Below are 23,403 nucleotides of genomic sequence, written 5' to 3' on the forward strand. Positions count from 1 at the left end.
TAAGAATTTTTTTAAATTGGATGAGATTTTAAAAGAGATTGTTTCTTTATTTTCCTTTTCTGATATTTCATTGTTAGTGTGAAGAAATGCAACTGACTTGTCTATGTTAATCTTGTATCCTGCTACTTTGCCAAATTTTTTATCAGCTTTATTAGTTTTAGTGTAGAGCCTTTAAGGTTTTCTATATGTTGTATCATGTAATCCACATTTAGTGACAATTTTACTTCTTCTCTTTGTATTTAGATTCCTTTTATTTCTTTTTCTTGTCTAATTGCTGTGGCCAGTACTTCCACTACTCTGTTGAATAAAAGTTATGAGAATGGGCATCTTTGTCTTGTTCCAGATTTTAGAGGGAAGGTTTTCACCTTTTCACTGTTGAGTATTATGCTGGCTGTGGGTTTGTTATAAATAGCTTTCATTATGTTGAGATATGTTCCTTCTATGACCACTTAGGTAAGAATTTTTATCTTAAATGATTTTTGAATTTTATCAAATGCTTTTTTTGCATATATTGAGATGATCATGTGATTTTTGCCCTTTCTTTCGTTGATGTGGTGTATCACATTGTTTGATTTGTGTATATTGAACCATCCCTGTGATGAATCCAACTTGATCATTGTATATGATCTATTTATGTGTCGTTGGAGTCTGCTAATATTTTGTGAGGGATTTTTGCATCTATGTTCATCAATGATATTGGCCTATAATTTTCTTTTTTGGTAGTATATTTACGTGGTTTTGATATTGGGGTGATGGTGTCTTTGTAGAATGAGTTTGGTAGTATTCCCTCCTCTTCAATCTTTTGGAAGAGTTTGCGAAGGATCAATAAGAGTTCTTCTTTGTATGTTTGGTAGAATTCCCCAGTGAAACCAAATGTAAATTTTCTTTGCATTCTTCATAGGATGTGTTAGAGCCTTTATGACTACCACTCTAAAGCAAATAGATATACTAATGGGCTAACATAATTAAAAAACAGGGTAACCACAAATCAAAAGCAGGGTACACAGACCTACGGTTGATGCCAAACACATCCCCAATGTGCACCAAATCTCCACTCATTTGTCTTAGAGGCACAGTTCCACAAAGGCACCAGGAGAGCAAATCCACCACCTCTGCCTGGGACTGGAATGACAGTCTTGCCTGTGATGTTGCAGGGCCCCTGAGTAATGGTTCATGTTTCAGCCCCTCCTCTGCCCAGAAGACGAGCACCAGCAGTTGTACCGCTTCAGAGCATGCTGAGAAGATGGCTGTGACTGAACCCCTCCTCTCTTCTCACAAGAATGCTCATCAACATTGGTGCAAAGCAACACCCTGTGCACTAGTAGAGATGGCATCTATGAAGGTTGCAATGCACCCCTCATCCCACATGCAATGGTGCTTTCTATGGAGGGACCCAGATTGATTTGCACTCTCTTCTAGACACAGCCCGCACCACACTCCAGGCTCCTGAGGCTGCCTGTGTGCAGTCAACCCCAGTCCTCTCCCCAGGCTCATCCGTGTAAGCCTGAGTTCCAGCAGCCCAGCCCAGCCTGTCCCCACTGGCATGCATCTTAGGCTAGGATTCAAAGTGACTCTCACTGCTGGTTTCTCTTAGTTCTTTCTGCTAAGCAGCTGCTGCTGCCTCCTCTGAACCTCTGAAGCTCCTGTTCTGTCCCTGTGGATCTCCTTGCTGGTGAGGAAGCTTCCCAGGGTGAGGGCAGATTTCTTTCTATGCTGATCTCTTTCTGTGAAGAATATCATGCACCAATTTCCTTTTTCTTTCTTCTTTTTTCCTCTACCTGGTTTTGTGGGGCTTTCCTTGTATTTCCAAAGTAATAGAAATTATGTCAAATTTCAGGAGTTATTCTGTGTGAATTGTTCTGTATTTGTATATAATTTTTGGTGTGTTCATGAGACAGGGTGGGCCATGTGTCCTTCTAGTCTGTCATCTTGTCAATCCCTTTTCTGGTTTCTAATTGCCATACATTTTCTTAACAAATAACACCAAGTGTAAGTGCATAGCAGTTATATGACTGTCCACTGCTGAGCTTCCCTAAAGAGTATTAAAGAATGTGAATGGATCTACACTTAAAAGTGCAAGTTTTCAATCTTTGATCTCAATTTTTCAAAGGCATTCCTTGCAGTTGAAGTCAGTGCTTGGCTGTGTGGCTGAAATGCATGAATTCAGTCGGTGAGTTTATTGACGTTGAACAGCAGGAACTTGTAAATACAGACAGTTGAAATTGTCAGTTTACTGATAAACCCTTGCATGGGTAAGCAGTTGAAAGTCCCCTGCAGTCAGCCTTGCAGAGCAATCTCTAGTAAAACGGTAGAATTTCTTAACTTTTCTCCCCATTTTCTGCCCTAAAGAAGTCAAATACAATTCCTTGGTTTGACCCATTTTAATTATTCACAAGAAATACCATGCACAAAATTTTGCAAATGATGATTTAAGATTAATATAAAATAAGGAGAAACAAAATATGAGGTCAAGCTATGGCCAAAGGTGCTATTTTAAATACCAACATCTAAAATTTAATATGGAAATATCCTATCTTTTGTTTCTAAGTTATTAAATGGAAATAATTCACCTTTTCCCACAGAAAAACCACATAACATTCAGATATGAAGATACAAATATGTCTATGTCCTTTTTAAGACTCAAATAAGCTGAATCATCTATAGAAGCAAGTACTGATATTGCCAAGTACTGCACTTCTTTCCATTAAGGCTTTTCAAAATTTGCTCATGACAGGTAGCTGAAGTATATTTTAAGTTAGTGTGTTATTTTTTCTTTCTAATTTGTTGGTAGAGATTCCATATCCTTTCACTCATATCAATTTTTATTTAACATGCAAAATCATTGCAGGGGAATGAGCAAACTGCATAAATGATGGTCATTTATTTAGATGGCCAAACTCCCTTAGCCAAGCACTTCCCTTTAGCATAGTTTAATTTAGTATAGTTTAATTTTGTACTGAGAAACAAAGCTGACCTTATGCTTGTGTTTCAGAATTTGCATTTATGCAAGTTTAGTAAAACAGGAATAATTCTATTTGTATTATATTATCACAACCTTTCAAAAGTGTATCTCAAAAAAGTAACTATTTTTATTATTAAGAGATATCCCAACAAGACGTCATAAAAAATGACATGTAGAACAGACTGTGAAATAAATATTTTAAGGAACAATTAGGCCCTTTGTCCCATTCAATTTCTTGCTGATTAATTTTAACTACCATTAATTGAATTTATCTTCAGCATGCTGAGTAAAAAATATCTTAAAATCAAATGTTTTGTATAGGAAATATTTTTTCTATTTCTACTGTTACAATGGTGAGATAAAGAGACATTACATCCTGAGTTTTTGCTGGTGATTATCATAGTTACAGGAAAGTGGGTAAATGATAAAAATAAATAGTAGTAAATATTTGTTTAATCAGTCTATGTTTAAGTAACTTTTGTTGTCCAGATATAATAAAAAGTCAATAGTTTAAAGTACTGTTTCTTCCTTCATTATTTATGTGTTCACAGAAAGTTTATTTAATATTCTTAAGCCTTGATGTTTTCACCTTGGGAAAAAAAAGCTAAAATAAATTCTGGGTACAATAGAACCAGTGTTGGAGAATTAAAGAAAGAATTTATTTTAGGGCCTGACATGTAACAATTTGACTACAAATCGTTCCTTCCTTACCTTCTTTTTCTCTTTAACTCCCTCTCATCTTCCTCTTTCCCTCTCTTCCCTACTTTCTTCTTCCTTCCTGAATTTAATAATCAGATTTACTAGCTAGCAGGACCATTTTACTACCTCTGTAGATCCAGTCATCCACAATTATAGCCATCTTATTCCACATTATATTAGTGTGATAAGCACACATATAGATTACTTTTATCAAATATGCAACTTATAGTTTTGATTTTAAGTTAATTAGCTATTTAATTCAGATTGTCCATCATTTCTTAGAAGTCACTGAGTATTCTTTCCAACACTTAAATGAGATATGTAACCAATGGAATTTTTTCAACAGAATAGTGAAATTGAATTTTAACAGTGACATGCAATAGTTTTATGGATATTTATTGATAGAATTTTGTAAGATCTCTTCTGTAATGTATACAGTATTTACATTTTTCCACCTGTCAAAGAACTCCAGGATTTGATAAGAGAGGTTCTAATGGATCATGTGTTAAAATGCATTGGTTGCTTGATCCTTATAAAAGCATGTTTAGTCATTGCTGTTTTTGGTAGTGGCTTTACCAAAAATTCTGACAAATTTAATTGTGATAGTTAACAAATAATTGATAGATTATGTGTTAACATATAACATAGAATGAATAATTGAATACAAAAAATTCAACATGACTACTTCTACTCTATTGAAGTGTTCATATTGACAACTACCATCTCCTTACACAATAGTTGCATTTAGTTAAATGTCTTGAAAAACATTATTTGGAAAACTCAAGGTCGTCGGGAGCCAGAACCTTTAATGTGCAATTCATTTTCACAATTTATGGTTCTAAGAGAGTTGCTCCAAGTCAAGATGAGGGAATCTGTTAATCAAAATTGGCAGAGAGGTACAGAGAGGATTGCTTCCAGGTACTTTTCTTTTTTCAAAGACACACAGGCATTGTGTGAACAAGACACTACTGTTGTATTTGTTTTTGAGTTAAGATTTTATTGATGAATTCTGATCAAAATAATTTATACATTTTAAACTTGCACTGAATGAAGGGAAAATCTGCACAAGATGGATTGGTTAGATTGAACTTTGTATTCTCTTTAGACAAGTGTGTGTCCCTATACTTTTGCATATAGATCAAGAACAATATTTCAAGGTATTCTCACCAACAGCAAGCAGATCTCCAATTTAGAGTGTCTTGTCTTGCTTTTAATTTGCGTTTAGAGTGTGCCTTATTCTAGTTGGGAAGTTGTAGTCTCACTTCTGTAAGTGGAATAGTGAAGCTGTTTATATATCTGAACTTGTTATATGTTGGTATCATTGTGTCTGTTGGGGACTGGGAAATAAATAAGCTTAATAAATTGATTCAATTTTGAGTGTGTTTGAATTTAATGAAACCTAAATTGTACTGATTAATTCTCAACACTATAATTACAGGTTAATTTCAGATCACTGAATTGTTTTACTTACATCAGGGCATCACAGATAGGCTAGAATGATATGTTGTAATATTTTGGATACAGTTATTTTGGTTTTCACACTAATTGAAAGTTTTACCTCCATCTCTGCCAAGGACAAAGGGACAAGAATACAGTTGTTTAGAAAATGATACATTTGTAGACCATCTGATGTTTCCATAGAACTGCATGAGCATTTGCTTATAAGAAGGAATTATGCCCCTCTTTTTACTCTACAGATTAAAGACAAATCAGGAGAGAAAATATTAACACAGACAATGAGAGGGCAAAAGCAATATGATTTGTTAATTACTACAGGAATGTAAAATAAAGGTGAAAAGGTACATCAGTGAAGGTTAACCTAAATCTTGAATTGTGAAACAAGCTATAACCATGTAATTAAGCTGAACTATTTACAATTGTTCAAATGCTTTAAATTTTTTTAATCTCAAAATCTTTGCTCAGAATGTTCTTGCCTGTTTCCTATTAGCTTGTTATTTATTTTGAAGATTTTTCAGAATTGCTCCATATTATCCTACTGTAACTCTCCTCTGAACTACCCTCAGTAGAGTTAAATGTTTCTTCCATTGTGCTCCCTTAGTAGCTAGTACATACCTTTATCATATAACTATTCAGATACTTGTTTATCTCTTCAGCTTGACCTTAATCCCCTAGAAGTCAAAGCTTTGTTCTATTTTTTCCATATCTCCATTTCCTAGTGCATGCTCCCAGATTTTATTCCTCTACTCAAACCTTACTATTGAATCTATACTGGAAGTATCTTCTCTAGACACTCTTTGGGGAGCCTGATTTTATGACTTATACTATCAGCCCAAGACATCTCTCATTATACCTCTAACTTCAATCTGATCACCTCCTCTGAAGTTTGACCTATACTCAGCTTTCCACCTGACATCTCTGCTTTAGTGCCAGAAAAGGTGTCTCTAACACACTTTGCAAACTCATCTCATTCCTTCCATAAACTATGTCCCCTGTTTTGCTGCTTAAGCTCAGGTTTAGGGGTCATCCTTGATACTTCTGTATTCCTTAGTCCTCACATAAAAAATACCACCAATTCCTGATAATTATATTTCCAAAAAACACCTTCTTGATCTTCAACATCATGGCCACCACCCAGCATCTTCTAATATCTTTCTCTCCTTTTATTCACTGAATTTCAGTTGCACTGGACTCTGGTGTACTGAAGACTGTGACTTTTACCCATCTCAGTACTTAAATGTGATGATATTCTATCAGAAAAACATGAATTTGAATTCTTGGGCATGGCTATATCCTTCTCTTCACTCAGCTCTCAGGTTGATTTACTTCTTTTAAGGACAATACTGGGCTACATATTCTATACAAGAATCTGCTACCCTGATTGTTTTCTTACAGAGAATTTGTCTCTTTCTTAGTGCTTAAAATCTCATTATTTTGTATTCAGGTCTGCCTTTATTATATAATATTCATTTCCCCATTCTAATTTAAAAAACACGAAGATAGTAATCATCTCACCATTATGTACCAAACATGTAGAACAAAGCCAAGCACATAAGAACACCATAAATATTTGTTAAAAAGATGAATACATAGATTGAGAAAGAATCAAGAGAAACACCATAATCAGAAGGATAGAGGATGCTATAATACAAGCTTCATGGAGGGAAGCATATTTTGTTTTAAACATTATATCCCTTTGTCTAAGGACATCCTGATGTGTTATATGTATTCAATATTTGTTGAATAAATGTAAGAATTTAGAAAGCAATGCTTAAAGCAGTTTTGAATGACAACATCAATGTCAGGATATAGATTCAAGAAAAATAAAATTAAATTCTTCCACATACATGAGACACTTCAGTTTTTACAAAATTTCTGCTAACTATATTCACTGCCTTATCAATCAGTGAATAAAAGGGGTAACAGCAGTTTTTTGTGTCACGGTATAAGATAATGTAATCAAGATAATGAAGAAGCAGAAACAACTTAAAATCAAGGAACACAGTAATAAATGGACTAATTATCAAAATGACTTTCATGGAGAAGAAAAAATAACAAAAAGCACTCATTTTAAATTTTGATCTGTAAGTAACAAAAGCAAAAACAAGAATTTAAAGAAAAAAATTAAGTATGCATTTAATGGTGTAAAACTTCTATTAATATTGGTTTTCTGTCATTTCATACAGTAGTTATCCAACATAAATTTGGAAAAGCCAAAAAACAGTTGTTACATTACTGATTACAGACAAAAGTTTCTTTAAAACAAAGACCATAAAGAAAGAAAAGGAAGGACATTTTATAATGATTGAAAGAGTGATACAATATGAGGATAGCACAATCATTAATACTTATGCACCAAATAAAGGAGCACCTAAGTACATAAAATAATTACTAACAGATATAAAGGGGGAGTCATATTTGTAGATTTCAACACTGCATTAACATCACTAGATAGATCATCGAGACAGAAAATTAATTAGGCAACAGAAAAATTAAATAATACAATAGAAATTTTACACTTGGTGGATATTTTCAGAGCATTACAACCCCCAAAATAGGATATAAATTCTTTTCAAGTACACGAGGAACATTTTCCAGGATTCATGATGTACTTGGGCACAAAAGAAATCTCAGCAATTTTAAGAAGATAGAAATTACCTCAAGCAACTTTACTGACCACAATGCCATGAAGTAAGAAATCAACAACAGAGAAACAAAGGAGAACAAAGGAAAAAATGGGGATTAAACAATATGTTAGTAAAAACCCAATGGGTCAATGAAGATATCAAAGCTGAAATGAAAAAGTACCTTGAAACAAAAGAAAATGAAAGCAAAACCATACAAAATTTATGGGACACAGTAAAAGCAGTGCTGAGAGGGGAGTTTGTAGTGATACAGGCGTTCCTCAAAAATGGGCATCCACAAATAAACAATTTAACCCACCAGCAGAATGAACTAGATAAAGAAGAACACACAACCTAAAAGGCAGCACAAGGAATGAAATCATCAATAATGGGGAGGAAATAAAAAAAATAGAGATTAAAAACACCATAGGAAAAAGTCAACAAATCCAAAAGCTGGTTTTTCCAAAAAGTAAGTAAAATCGACAAACCTCTGTCCAAACTCAAAAAGAAGAACAGAGAGAGAGCACAAATTAGCAAAATAAGAAAGGAGAATGGAGAAATTACAACAAAAAATAGAAATATAGTATATCATATGAGAATATTTTGAAGAGTATATGGAATCAAACTGTATAACCTAGAAGAGATGGACAAGTTTCTGGAAACATACTGTCCAGCAAGACAGAATGAAGATGAAACTGACCACTTGAACAAACAGAGCACAAGAAATGAAATCAAAATAGCAATATAAAACCTCCCAACAAATAACAGTCCAGCAGTGGATGGATTCACAGCGGAATTCTACCAAACAAAGAAACTCATACCAGTCCTTCTCAAATTTTTCCAGAAGATTGAAAAGGAAGGAATACTCTCAAAGACATTCTATAAAGCCACAATCACCCTGATACCACAACCAGGCAAAGAAACAATCAAAAAAGAGGATTATAGGCCAATATCACTGATGAACACAGACGCCAAAATCCTCACCAAAATAGTAGCAAATACAACCCAAGAACACAGAAAAAAATATTATGTATCATGACCAAGTGGGGATCATGCCAGGGACACAGGGGTGGTTTACTTAAGCAAATCAATGTAATACAGCACATCAACAAGAGAAAGAACCAAAACCACATGATCATCTCAATAGATGCAGGAAAAGCATTTGATAAAATTCAACACCCACGTATGATAAGAACTCTCACCAAAGTGGGCATAGAGGGAATATATCTCAGCATCATGAAAGCTATAGATATCAAACCTACAGCCAGCATAGTATTCAAAGTTGAGAAAGTCAAATCCTTCCTACTAAAATCTGGGACAGTAAATGGATGCACACTATCACGACTCCTACTCAAGATAGTCTTGGAAGTCCTAGCCACAGCAATCAAACAAGAGAGACAGGTAAAAGGGATGAAAATTGAAAAGGAAGAGATAAATGTCAAACTATATGCAGATAATATGTTACTATTTATAGAAAACCCTACAAGATCCAGAATGAATTTACTACAGCTGATCAAAGAATTCAGCAAGATAGCAGGTTACAAGATTAAGGTTCAGATATCAGTGGCATTTCTTAAAGCTAATGATTCAGATAATACTATAGAGCTACAGTCAACATGACAGCACTGTATTGGTAGTTAAACATACATATAGGCCAATGGCACAGAATAGAGAGCCCAGAAATGAAACCGAAAATGGTGAATTAATCTTAGACAAAGGAGGCAAGAAATTACAATGGAAAAGAGATAGTCTCTTCAGCAACTGGTATTTGGAAAACTGGACAGCAGCATATAATTCAATGAAGCTAGAACACCATGCACAAAAATAAACTCAGAATGGATCAAAGACTTAAACATAAGGCAAAATACAATAAACCACCAAGAGGAAAATATAGGCAAAACGTTATCTGACAAAAGTCTCGAAAATTTTCTCATAGAAGAAATAAAAGCAAGAATAAACAAATGAGACATCATGAAACTTACAAGCTTCTGCACAGTAAAGAAACCGGAAGTAAAACAGAAAGACAACCTACGGAATGGGAAAAAATTTGCATATGAAACCGTCAAAGAGTTGATCTCCAGATTATATAAGTAGCTCATCCAACTGAAGAAGAGAAAATAAACAACCCAATGCAAAATTGGGCAGAAGACCTAAACAAGCAATTCTCCAAGGAAGGCAAACAAATGATCAAAAAGCACAACAGAAAATGCTCCATATCACTTATTATCAAAGAAATGCAAATCAAAACTGCAATGAGGTATCACCTCACACCAGTCAGAATGGCCATCACTGAAAAATCCACAAATGACAAATACTGCAGAGGCTTTGTAGAACAGGGTACCTTCCTTCATTGCTGGTGGCAATGCAGCTTGGTGCAGCAACTGTGCAAAACAGAATGGAGATCCCTTAAAAGCCTAGGAATAGATTTATCATATAACCCAAATCCCGCTCCTGGGCATAAATCCACAAGAAACCCTAATTCAGGATGACACCTGCACACCAATGTTCATAGCCAGCACTATTTACAATAGCCAAGACATGGAAATACCCTAAATGTCCATCGAAAGTTGACTAGATAAAGAAGAGGTGGTATATTTATACAATGGAATAGTAGTCAGACTTATAAACTGACAACATAACGCCATTTTCAGCAACATGGGTGCTCCTGGAGAAAATCAGTCTACGTGAAGTAAGCCAGAAAGAGAAAGAAAAATACCATATGAGAATGCTCATTTGTGGAATCTAAAAACAAAACCAAACCAAACAAAAAATGCAAAATACAAAAGAGAAATAGACTTACAGGCAGAGAATACAAAGTTTTGGTTGCCAAGTGGGTGTGGTGTGGGAATAGATAGGCTTGGAGTTCAAAATTGTAAGATTGATAAACAGGATTGTACTGTATAGGACAGGGAAATATATAAAAGATCTTACGGCAGCTCACAAGGAAAGAAATGGGACAACAAATGTATATAGGTTCATTGTAAATAAATAATTGTGCTCTACAATGGAATTTGAGACAACTTTGCAAAATGATTAAAAGTCAATAAAAATGTTAAAAAAGAAAAATACATGAACCTAAATATTACAGGTGTAAATATATATTAGAGAGAAATACAACTATGCAAAAGAGTAGTAAAACCAAAAATTTTGTTTTTGTTTTCTTTTAAAGATAAGCAAAATCAAAAAACCTCAAGCCAGGTGCATCATGAAGAAAAAAGAGATGCTCCAAAGAAATAAAGTCAGAAATAAATGTGGAGAAATAACAATTGTTCCAACAGATATACAATAAAGGGATTATTTTGTCAACACTTACATGCCAATAAACTGGACAACTTAGAAGAAATAGACAAATGTCTAGAAAGAGACAGGGATAAGAAGAAACAAATAATTTGAACAAACTGTTTACTAGAAGAATGAAAGAATCTGCATTTAAAAAAATCATTAAAAGTTAGTGCAGATTTAAACAGCTCCCGTGGAAAACTGTACAAAAATTCAAAGCAGAACTTATGCTCTTCAAACTATTCAAAAACAGTGAAGATGTGGGAAACTCACAAATTAATTCTATGAAGCTTTCATCATCCTGATAGCAAAGCCAACAAACAAAGTACAGGCAAAGTGAATTTCAAGCCAATATCTTTGATTGATATAGATGTAAAAATTCTTAAAAATATTATTAGCAAGCTAAATCCAGCAATACCTAAAATGAATTATACACCATGATCAACTTTAATTCATTGCAGGATCATAAGAGAGGTGGAACACACATGAAATCAATCAGTTTGATACATCACATTCACAACAGAAAAAGGGAAAGTGATGTGGTCATCCCAATAAATCCATAAAAACAGTTCAAAAACTTCAACTTTTCCTCATTGAAAAAGCAGCAACAATAGCAACAACAAAAAACAACAGAAACAACAACAACAGAAACCTCTTACCAAAGTAGGATTCAGGAAATATATCTCAACATAACTAAAGTCATAAATAACAGACACACAGACAACATAATATGCAAATGTGAATAACTGAAAGCCAAATTAAGGAATAAGACAAGGATGCCCACACTCACCATTTCTATTAAACACAGTATGGGAAGTCCTTGCAACAGCAATCGGAATAGAAATAAATTTATTCAAGTTGGATTGAATGAAGTAAAACTGTAATTATTTTAGATGACATAATAACCTATATAGAGAACCCTAAAGATTCTCCAACCCAAAACAAATAAAACTAATAAAGACACTTAGCAAAGTAGCATGATTCATGATTTATATACAAAAACTGTCACATTTCTTTACACTAACAATTAAATATTCCATAATTTTAAAAAGTCCATATGATATCAGGTCAAAAATGAAAAACCTATTAATAGGTTTGAATGAACCAAGATAATAATATCAATAGGACACTGATAAATAAATTTGAAGATGATGCAAAACATAGAAAGAAATCTCAAGGTCTCAGTTTAGAGGAAATAATATTGTTAAAATATACATAAAACAATGATATCCTCAAATATAAAGTGATTCATATCAAAATACATGCTATATTCCACAGAAATTAGAAAAGTCCTAACATTTGTATGGAACAGCAAAAGTACCAGAACTTCAAAAGAAACAATGAGGAAATAGAAGAAAGTTGGAGTCACAACCCATAACCCTCCCAGATATCAGACTCTATTACAAAAAAAGTAATCAATACAGCACAATACTGGAAAATGAACAAACGTGTATATCACTGGAACAGAACACAGAGGCAGAAATAAAACATCACACCTATGGTCAAATAAATTATGACAAAGGAAACAAAAATATACAATGCCTATAAGACAGTTTTCAGCAAGTGATTTTGAGAAAGCTACACAGCTACATGTAAATCAATGAAATTAGAACACTCCCTCACACTGTACAAAAATATACTCAAAATGTTTTAAATATCTGAATCTAATACATGACACAATAAAACTCCTGGAATCTAACATAGGCAAAACAAGACATAAATTGTAGCGAAATTTTCTTATGTCAATCTCCCAAGCTGAAAACAATAAAAGCAAAATAAACAAATAGGTCCTAATTAAACTTAAAACCTTCTACATAGCAAAATAAACAGAATGAAAATATGAACTTCCAAATGGGAGAAAACATTAGGAAACAGTGCAATCAACAAGAGGCTAATTTCTAAAATACACAAATCGTTCATATAACTCCATTTCAAAAATCTACAAACAACTGAGCCAGAAAATGAGCAGAAGACAATTCCCTAAAGAAGACACACAGATGACAATCAGAAACATAAAAACATGCTCACATAGCTAATCATTATACAAATGCAAGACAAAAATTTAATAATGTTTTAACTCACACTAGTGAGAAGGGCTGTCATCAAAATGTCTACAAATAATAAACACTGGGGAAGTTGTGGAGAAAAAGGGACTCTCCAACCCTGTTGGTGGGAATGAATATTGGTGCATCAACTTTGGAAACAGTATGGAAGTTCCTTTAAATAATTAAAATAGACCTATCATATGACACAGCAATCCCACTCCTGGGTACATAAAGCATAAAACATGAAAACAAAGAATCCTAGGGTAAAATATAAGAAGTACACTCTGACATTGGACTTAAATTGATTCTACATGTCTCCTCTGGCAAGGGAATCAGAAGCAAAACTAACAAATTATGATTGTATCACTCTAAATAGATTTACACTGCAGAAGAAATGATCAATAAAATGAAAACTCAACCAACACATTGGGAGAATATATTTGAAAGTGATATTTTTCAATTAAGTGTTAATATCCAAATATATGGCAAACTCTTATCGCACAACAGTGACAAAAACCAATCTATTAAAAAAAGTCCATAGGAAGTGAATAGATGTATCTGAATCAATTATCTGTAGAAAACATACCGTTGGCTAAATGACACATGTAAATATGTTCATAGTTATAAATTATTAGGAAAGTCATAAACCAAAAATTAGACAAGACCTCACAATTTTCAGAAGGTTCTCATCAAAAAGATAAGAAATAGATTTTGGTGAGGTTGTGAAGAAAAAGGAACACCGTGGACACTCTTGATAGGAATGAAATGTATTGATTCCATTGCATATATACATCAAATTTTGTTCATCTATTTTTCTGTCAAGGAATGTTTGGTTTGCAGGCTCCAGTCTGAAGGCTCTAGAGGATAAGCCCATGGGCTGAACTGATAAACAAGCTGTGAGGAATGTCACATATCCAGGCTGGATAAGAAATGGCCTGCTCATTGCATGGCTGGAGAGCCTATGCTGGATAAGATCCTTATAGGGGGACAACCTAAGACAGGCACAGCCAGCTGGATAAGAGATGGCCTACTTAATGAAGTTCCGTGATGAACTTTAAAACAATCCTTGATCATTTCACATCCTGTGCTTACTGCAGGAGCATGGGGACATAAATAGCTAAAGATTATTAACATTGTTATAACTTAGATGATATGTGAGGCATTGTGCATGTCATATATAAACCCTTTCTCTAAGAATCAATAAAAAGAGAAATGCTCCGCTTCTCTCCGCAGTGTTTGTGTGTATTTGATATCGTGCCACTGACATGGTTAATTTAATTTGTTGGGAGTATCTTAAAAGGATGTTGCATTGTATACAATGCTCTTTTTGCACCTGTTGAAATGATTATGTGAGTTTTATTTCTCATTCTATTAGTGTGGCATGTCACCTTTATTGATCTGAGTATTTTGAAGTATCTTAAACCAAGGGATAAATCCCTTTACTCATATATGTGTATGATACATTAAATGTGTTGTTGAATTCATTTTCCTTCTGTTTTGTTGAGAATTTTGACACATATTTTCATCAGGGATAATATTCCATATTTTGCATCTAATGTCCGTTCTAACATTGTTATGCAAATAAACCAGGCATCATAAAAGAAGTTTGGAAACTTTCACCCCTTCAAATTCTTGGAAGATTTTTGGAAGAATTAGTGAAAAATTGTCTTCAAATTCATGACAGAATTCACCGGTAAAGTCAACTTGTAAATTTTTTCTGGTTTGTGAGGTTTGGATTACTGATTTACTCATACACACTTTTGCCTTATTTAACTTTCTAATTTCTTCTTGATTAAGTATTGGAAGACATATGTTTCTGGGAATTTGTCTTTTGTTCTAGGTCATTCAAATTGTTGGCTAGTGTTAATTTCTTATGTGCTATGCATCTCTACAACATCAGTGGTAATATCTTCTCTATTATTTCTAATTTTATTTAAGTTTTTATTTTCTTAGACAACCTAAACGTTTGTCTACTTTATCTTTAAAAGAAACAGACTTTGGTATTTATGTTATCTTTTGAATTGTTTCTCTTGTTATTTGCCTTACTCTCATTGATTCAATTTTCTTCTTTATTCTTTCTGTTTTCTCCTAGATTCTTGATGTGTAAAGTTAAGTAGTGTGAATATTTGTATTTCTTTTATTACATTATTAATTAATTAATCTATTTATTTATTTACATATTTATTTTTTTATTTATCATTGAAAAATGCCATTTATAATGCGTCAATCTGTGGTGTATAGGATAGTATCCCTGTAGATGCATATATTTCTGTGCCTATAAAACATTACTTCACAATATTTAACATACTGCCCTGTGTCATACAAAAGAAATTTTAGAAAATATCTATTTTTATATATAGTGGATAAATTTATAAATCTACTGCTCCCAAATATATCCTCTAGCAGCCCCTTTCCGCAGTAATCATAAAATTGTTTAGTAGATCTGCGAGTGTATTTCAGTTTTGTAGATGAAATCATTGTGTTCTTATCCAAATATTTTTTTAAGCTTCTTCATATGTAATGTCATGTATTATATTTCTTTCTTTTTCTGGCTTACTTCAATTAGATTGACACTTTTTGTGGACATCCATTTTGCTGCAAATGTCATTGTTTTATCATTTTTTATTGCAGAATATTATTCCATTGTGTAAATACAGCATAACATTTGAATTATGTCATCTGTTTTTGGACAATTAGGTTACTTCCATATTGTGGCTGTTGTGTACAGCACTGCTAAGGACATTGTGGTGCAGGTGGCTTCTTGAAATAGGGTTCCCTTTGATATATACCCAGAAGTGTGATTGCTGGTTCGTATTTTAAGTTTATTTCTATCCATTAGAGGAAACTCCATCCTGGTTTCAAAAATGACTGCACCAAACTACATTCTACCAGCAGTGTAGGAAGGTTCCATTTCTCCACAGCTTCCCCAGCATTTATTGTTTGTGGACTTTTGAATGATGACCATTGTTACTACTGGGAAGTGATATATCATTATAGTTTTGAATTGCCCTTCTCTGATAATGATAGCAATTTTTTTTCCATATATCTGTGTGGCATTTGAATGGCTCTATTGGAGAATTGCTTGTTTAGGGATTCTGCACATTTTCAGATTGGGTTTCTTGTTTTTTTTTAATATTATTAGGTTGTATGAAGTCTTTATATTTTGGAAATTAAGACTTTGTCAGTTGCATCACTTCTAAATATTTTCTTTAATCCTGTAGTTTGTCATTTTGTTTGGTTTTGGTTCCCTTTGCTGTGCAAAAGCTTATAAGTTTTATTAGGTCCCATTTATTAATTTTGCTCTTACATCCATTACCTGAGTAGGCTGTTCTAGGAGATCATTGCTGCTATTTATGTCAGAGTGTTTTGCCTATGTTTTCTTCAAGGAGATTTACTGTGTCTTACCTTACATTTAATTCTTCAAGATATTTTGAGTTTATTCTTGTGTATGGATTCAAGGAGTGCTCTAACTCCATTTCTCTGCATGCTGCTATCCAGTTTTCCCACAAGTTGGTGAAGAGATGGTCTTTTCTCTGTCATATTCCTGGCTACTCTGTCAAAGATTAATTGAACAAAGGCCTGTAGATTTATTCCTAGGCTCTCTACTCTCTTCCATTGGTCCATATGCCTGTTTCTGTACCAATATCATGTCAATGTCATTATTGTAGCTCTGCAATAGTGTATGGAGACCTGATGGATTATTCCTGAAGCCTCTTTTTTTTACTTCAATATTGTTTTGGAAACTATGGTTTTTTATGGCTCTATTTAAATCTTAGGATCATTTGTTTCAGTTCTAAAAAGAAATGTTTTGCATAATTTGATAGGAAATGAAATTTTCTTGCCTGATCATTGTGGCTAGGACTTCCAAGACAATATTGAATTGAAATTGTGAGAATTGGCAACCTTGTCTTGTCTCAGGTTTTTGTGAGAAGGGTTACAGTTTTTAACCATTGAGTATTTTGCTGGCTATATATTTGTCATAAATAGCTATTATTATGTTGAGATATGGTCCCTCTGTACCCACTGTGATAAGAATATTTTTTGCAGATAGGTGTTAAATGTTATCAAATGTTTTTTCTGCATCTACTTAGATTATCATATGGTTTCATGTCCTCTGTTTAGTTGATAAGTTGTATCACTATTGATTGATTGATTTGCATATGTTACACCATCCTTGTGTTCCTGGGATGAACCTAACTTGATAATGGTGTATGATTTTTTTTACTTGATGTTGGATTCTGTTTGTTAATAATTTCTTAAGGACTTTTACATCTATGTTTATCAATGATATTGGCCTATAGTTTTCTTTTTAGGTAGTGTCTTTGTCTCGTTTTGTTATCAGGTTGATGTTGGCCTTAAGGTGTGAGTTTGGGTGTACTCTATCCATATGAATCTTTTGGAAATGTTTGAGGAGGACTGGTATGGATTTTTCTTTGTATGTTTGGTGAAATTCGCCAGTGAAGCTATTTGGGTCTTAATTATTGTTTGCAGGGATTTTTTATTTTATTGATAATTGTATTCCATTTCTGGTGATCTGTCTGTTCAAATGATCATTTTCTTCTTGATGCAATAATGGTGGGCTGAATGTTTCCAGAAAATTCTGCATTTCTTCTAGGTTATCAAGTTTGTTTTCATGCAGTTGCTCATGGTATTACCTTATGATATTTTGCAAATTTGATGTACTCTTTTAGTTTCTAAATTTTCATTTCTTATGTTTTTTGTGTTCTCTCTCTTTTCTTGTTGGTGAGCCTGTTCTGAGTTTTGTCAATTTTGTTGACTATTTCAAAAAACAGTTTGATTGATTTTTTTGTATTTTTTAATCTTTATTTCAATTCTTTCTCCTTTGATCTTTATTTTCCCACTTTCTGCTGACTTTTGGTTTTGTTTGCTCTTCTCTTCGTGATTAGTTTAAATAGAACTTTAGATTAGTTATTTTAAATTGCTCTTATACTTTGAGGCTGACATTGTCAGAGTGAACTTCCCTCTTAAGACTGCTTTAACTGTATTCCATAGACTTTGTGTAGTGTTGTGTCATATTTCTCAAGATATTTCTTAATTTCTTCTTTAAAATCCTCACCTCCCCAACTTTTTATAGTACCATTTTTTTAATTTACATGCTGTCATTTTTTCTCCCTGTTTTTCTGTGATTGATTTCTAGTTTCATGGTATTATACTCAGAAAAGATGCTTGAAATAATTTTTATCTTGTTAAATTTGTTGAGGCTTTTCCTGTGCCTCAGTACATAAACTTTCCTAGAAAATGTTCCATGTGTTCTGGAAAAGAATATATATTCTGTTTTGGGGAAAAGTAGTGTTTTGAAAATATCAACCAAATCCAATTATTTTATCATATCTTTTGGTATCTTTGTTCCCTTATTAATTTTCTGTCTGAAAGACCAGTCTAGTTATGGTAATGGGGAGTTATATTCTCCTACTGTGATTGTGCTCCCATCGATTTCTTCCTTTTCATCTATTAGTGTTTGCTTTATGTATTTAGGTGCTCTTATATTGAGTGCATATATATTAATGAGTATAATACCCTCATTGTGTGTTGCTCCTTTAATCATTATATCATGTCCTTGTTTATCATTCTCTATGGCCTTTGTTGTAAAGCCTATTTTGTGTGAAGTCAGTACTGCTAGTCCTGCCTTCTTGTCATGGCCATTTGCATGGAATATATTTTTCCATCTTCTGACTTTGAATTGATGTGTGTTCCTCTTTCTAAATTGGGTCTCTTGTATGCTTCATAATGTAGGGTCCTGTTATATTATCCAATCTGGCAATATATATCTTTTGATTGAAGCACTAATTCCAATATCATTTGTAAAAATTATTGATAAACTGGTGTTTATTTCCATTTTGAACTTCATTTTCCAGTTGATTTGGTATTTCCTTTATGTTCATTTCTTTATCTTTCTGTGGCTTTATAAGTTTTCTTTTATTATCTTGGTTTTTTTCTGGCTTTGTGACTTCATTGTAAGATTTTGACTTATGGTTACCCTGTTTTGTATGTATATTGACCCATTACTATATCTGTTTATATTAACTGAAATGAATACAAACTCAAACGCATCATACAGAGAACAGAAACAAGAAGAAAATACTCTGTTTTGTCCTGTTTCATGCTCTGACACATAAAAATTTTGATGTCCTTTTTTACATCATATTTATACTGCTGTAAATCATTATATCTATTGCCTTTCTAATTATGCCTTTCTCCTTTCTATAGCATCCTGCTTCTTTATTTTTAGAGTAGATGTTTCATTATTTCTTTTTCTGTTACCGAATAGTTTTAGTATTTGCTTTTGTGGAGATTATTTAACTCTCCTTCTATTCTAATGGATACCTTGCTTGATATGTTATATTAGATATCAGATTTCTTTCATTCTGGACTTTGAATTTGTCTTGCCACTGCCTTCTGCCTGTTGTATTTGTGTGGGAAACATTTTTCAAAATATAATGTATATAATTATATGTATGTAAAGAATAAGTTCAAATGAAGTAAACAAATTAGGAGAAAACCTATACGTTAAAAAACAGAAAACATTGATGAAGGAAATTAAAATTGATCCAAAGAAATGAAAAGATCTCTTATGTTAATGATGTGAAACAATGTGGTTGAAACAACCATACTTCCCAAATGAATCTACATTTAGTATGATTCATGTCAAAATACCCATGAGATTTTTCCATTAAATAGAAGAAATAATTTCAAAATTTATATGTAACCACAAAGATCTTCAGTTGCCAAAATAATCTTGAAAAAGAATTTAAATATAGTAGTGTAAAGTTCTCTGATGTTAAACAGTCCTACAAAGCTTTAGTAACTTAAACTACATGATACTCGCTCAAAAACTGACACCAATCAAAAGAAGAGAATAGAGTAACCAGATATATTCCCTCACACCTATGATCAATTAACCCATGAAAACGGAAGCAAGAGAATGAAATGAAGAAATGAGATTCTCCTCAATAAGTAGTGCTGGGCAGGTTGAACAAGTGAAAGATAGATTAGAGTATTTCCTCACATTGTATACAATCAGTAAGCACAGAATTCCTTTCATTTATTAAGTTTACTTATATTCCTTGCACCTGTAATTTATAGATCTATGTTTAGAACTGTTGTTTCACTTATCAAATATATTCCTATTTTATTCTTTTTGGTATAAATTTACACACAATTGTTTTCCTAATTTCTCTTTCTGATAATGTTCTGTTCCTATATAAAAATGCAATTGATATTTGTTTATTGATTTTGTATTCTGCAAGTTTACTAAGTTTGTTCATTATTTCTAACAGTCACTGGAGGAGTGTATGGAGCTTTCTATCTATGTATATTTAAGTCATCTGTAAAAATTTTACTGCTTGTTTACCAGTTGAATGCCTTTTATATTTTTTCTTGACTAGTTATTCTTGCTAGAACTTCTAGTAGTGTAATTTAGGACTTGTGAAATTGAGGTACTTTTCTTATTACTGGACCAGAGGAAAAATTTCCTGTATGTTAATATTGAACTTGAAGATAGTCATGAGTTTTTAATATATGGCTTTTATTATGTCTTGTCATATTCTATCTAGAGCGAATTTGTTAAGAATTTTTTTAAAAGTTAAGATCAGATCTGTTAATAATTTTCCTACATATTTTGAGATTGTTATTTTCCAATTATTTGTTATTTAACAGATGGTATCACATTTATTGATTTGTGTATGTTAAATAAAATTTATGAATCAGGATTAAGTCCAACTTAACTATACTTTATAATACTTATAATATGCCATGAATTCAATTTGCTAATATTTACACAGAATGGAATATACAAATACTGAAGGAAAAATTTACATTGTAGATTGAGTGAATATTTATTTATTTCAAAATTTTATCTCTCATTTTGAATTTGGCTTATGTTTAATGAAATTTATGTCTAAATAAAGAATACAAATTTTGGTAGAGCTGGATTTACTACAGTTTAGTGATACAAAACCTAGCTTTTATTAACAATTAGTGTACAAAACACTTGCCTTAAAATGCCGCATTATGCTAACAATGCCAACTGTTTCAGGTCTGAGAAACATATTGCTTCCTATAATGCATTACCTGGTCTTTTCCACCGAAACCCACATATACTGTTATTTCTTTGTTTTTGATTGTTTGTTTTCCCCTTAATGAAGGCACTGTTTATTGAACCCAGGATCTTGTTTATAAGTGTATTTATCAACCTCATTTTGGAACACTTAACAGAAGCCCCAAGAGTATGGATTATAAAGATGACAAGAAAATTTATTCCTTCTAGGACTGAAAAACTTCTGAGTGAAAGAATGGCAAAAGGTGATAATTCATGAATTACAAACAAAATAAATATGTTATTTGTTTTACTTATAGCACTGAATTACAATTTAAAATAAAAATTACCCCCTTAGGGATTTCTCAAGTTTGATTGATTACTTTAATCTATTTTTATTTCATAAATATTTACCATTTATTAATAAACATACCAAATACACTGATAATTATTCTGCTCATGTTTTGAATATAGAGCTACTTATTGTAAAGTAAACAGATAAATAACTACTTCCATTTCCAAATAAAATTGTTTCACTTTAATTACAAATTATAATGTAATAGGTATAAATTTTCTGTACAGGCTTAACACAAATTTCACTTTAAATTCCATAACTTTAAAATTATTTTATATATTTTGTGCATTATTTATACTCTGTTCATAAATCTGTTATAAATTTGTGTACAAAAGTATGGAGATTGGTTTTATTTCATAGACCCAAAAAATTAAATTATTTAAAAAGATTTTGTGGGGATAATATTTGCAGATCACACTATAAAAATAAGTATCCTATATGTTTCATTTTAACTGGATGAATGAGAAATAAACACTGGCTTAATGTTACACTTGAGTTGCTAGGAGACCAGTCGTTTTGTGATGTCGCATCTTCTCAAGTTGAGAACCATTGTGATGGCCTAGCAGTTTATCTGTGCAGGCCTGCCAGAACAGCATTTGTAGCTGCAGTGCTCAAAAACATGCAGATTAGAAAAGTAGCAGTAGAAAAAGTTATTTGAGATGACACCTGTTTCTTCAGAAATTCAAGATGTGTCTCATAAAGACGGACCAACTGGTTCAGGAAACTCTGGTAGATCTCTATTGTGTGATCAAACAATCTCTGGGGACTTGTCTTGAAGTCTATGTTTGAAGAAAATGCTTTTCAGACTTTGTCTGAAGAATCCTTGATAAAAAGACCATGTTACATACATTGTGTCTCAGAATCAGGTGTAGATAATGATTTTCGTTCTCTGACATTTCCAGGAAAACTCTTGAAAATGGCTGGGAGTGACCAATTTAAATCCATCTGGTGGGGTTATACTGGATCTTCCATAGTGATTGGTGAAGCTGTCTTTAAGAAGGAAGTGTTGGAACGATAGGCCCCTTTCAGATTATTTGAAACTGGGAGTATGAAAAGTTTACTTAGACAGCTTAACATTTATGGGTTTAGTAAATTGCGGCAGAATTTGCAAAAATCTTGTCTAGCTGACTTTCTGGCAGAAGAGAAAGAAGTCTCTGTTTTAAGCAAGGAATTCAGTAATTGTAGTTATGACTTGGTAACGTATATATAAAATTTTATTTTGTATATCAAAATATGGTAATATAAATGTAAAGCAAGATTTTGAAATTCTATAAAACTACAAAGGCTGAAATTCTTTATTTTTTCTAAAAATGAAGACAGTGCCTTAACTATTCAAGATTATGCAAAACGTTCCTAGCAACTATGAATCTTAAAAGAAATCTAAATGAAGGTATTAAAGCCTTTTTTTAAAAACTTGCTTTCACCGTTGCTGCAAATGCTAACTTCTTAAATTTGATGACTATTCTATTTAAATGTGTATATTCCAAATATGGAATTTCAAAATATAGTCAGCATTGTACACATTTTTATGATAATATCATTGCATAGTAAACGTGAAATCTGAGATTTTATAGGTTAGGCTTAATATAGTCTTGTGTTTTGTTTTAAAATATTACTAAAATTTTTCTCCTTTGGTTTTAGCTACAGTTCTGCCATAATCGAAATCTTAAACGAGGTTGTCCCCAGGTTTTAGTGAGAATAAAAAGAAGAGTTGTGAATAAAAATGGCTCTCTGGTATTTTCATTGGCTTAAGATTTCAAAAAGAAGCACTTTAAAGCAGAGGGTAATGTGCATAACCATAATTCTGGTTTTGTGGCTGACACTAGTGTAGAAAGTTCATTTTTACTTTCTGCAAATTTAAACATGCCTCTAATAAGAAAGCCGTCTACTAGCCACGTACTTGGTGATACAACTAACCTGATCAG

The 23,403-nt window shown here is 32.7% G+C and overlaps 1 long non-coding RNA gene across 1 annotated transcript; it reads left to right on the plus strand.

Moving 5' to 3' along the window:
- Positions 1-22,072: 22,072 nt before the first annotated feature.
- LOC140693284 (uncharacterized) lies at positions 22,073-23,202 on the plus strand. Its single transcript, XR_012069007.1, has 2 exons — positions 22,073-22,344; positions 23,120-23,202. It is a non-coding gene; the product is annotated as an uncharacterized lncRNA (long non-coding RNA).
- Positions 23,203-23,403: the final 201 nt, after the last annotated feature.

Source organism: Vicugna pacos, unplaced genomic scaffold, assembly GCF_048564905.1.
Source record: "Vicugna pacos unplaced genomic scaffold, VicPac4 scaffold_19, whole genome shotgun sequence".
NCBI lineage: Eukaryota > Metazoa > Chordata > Mammalia > Artiodactyla > Camelidae > Vicugna > Vicugna pacos.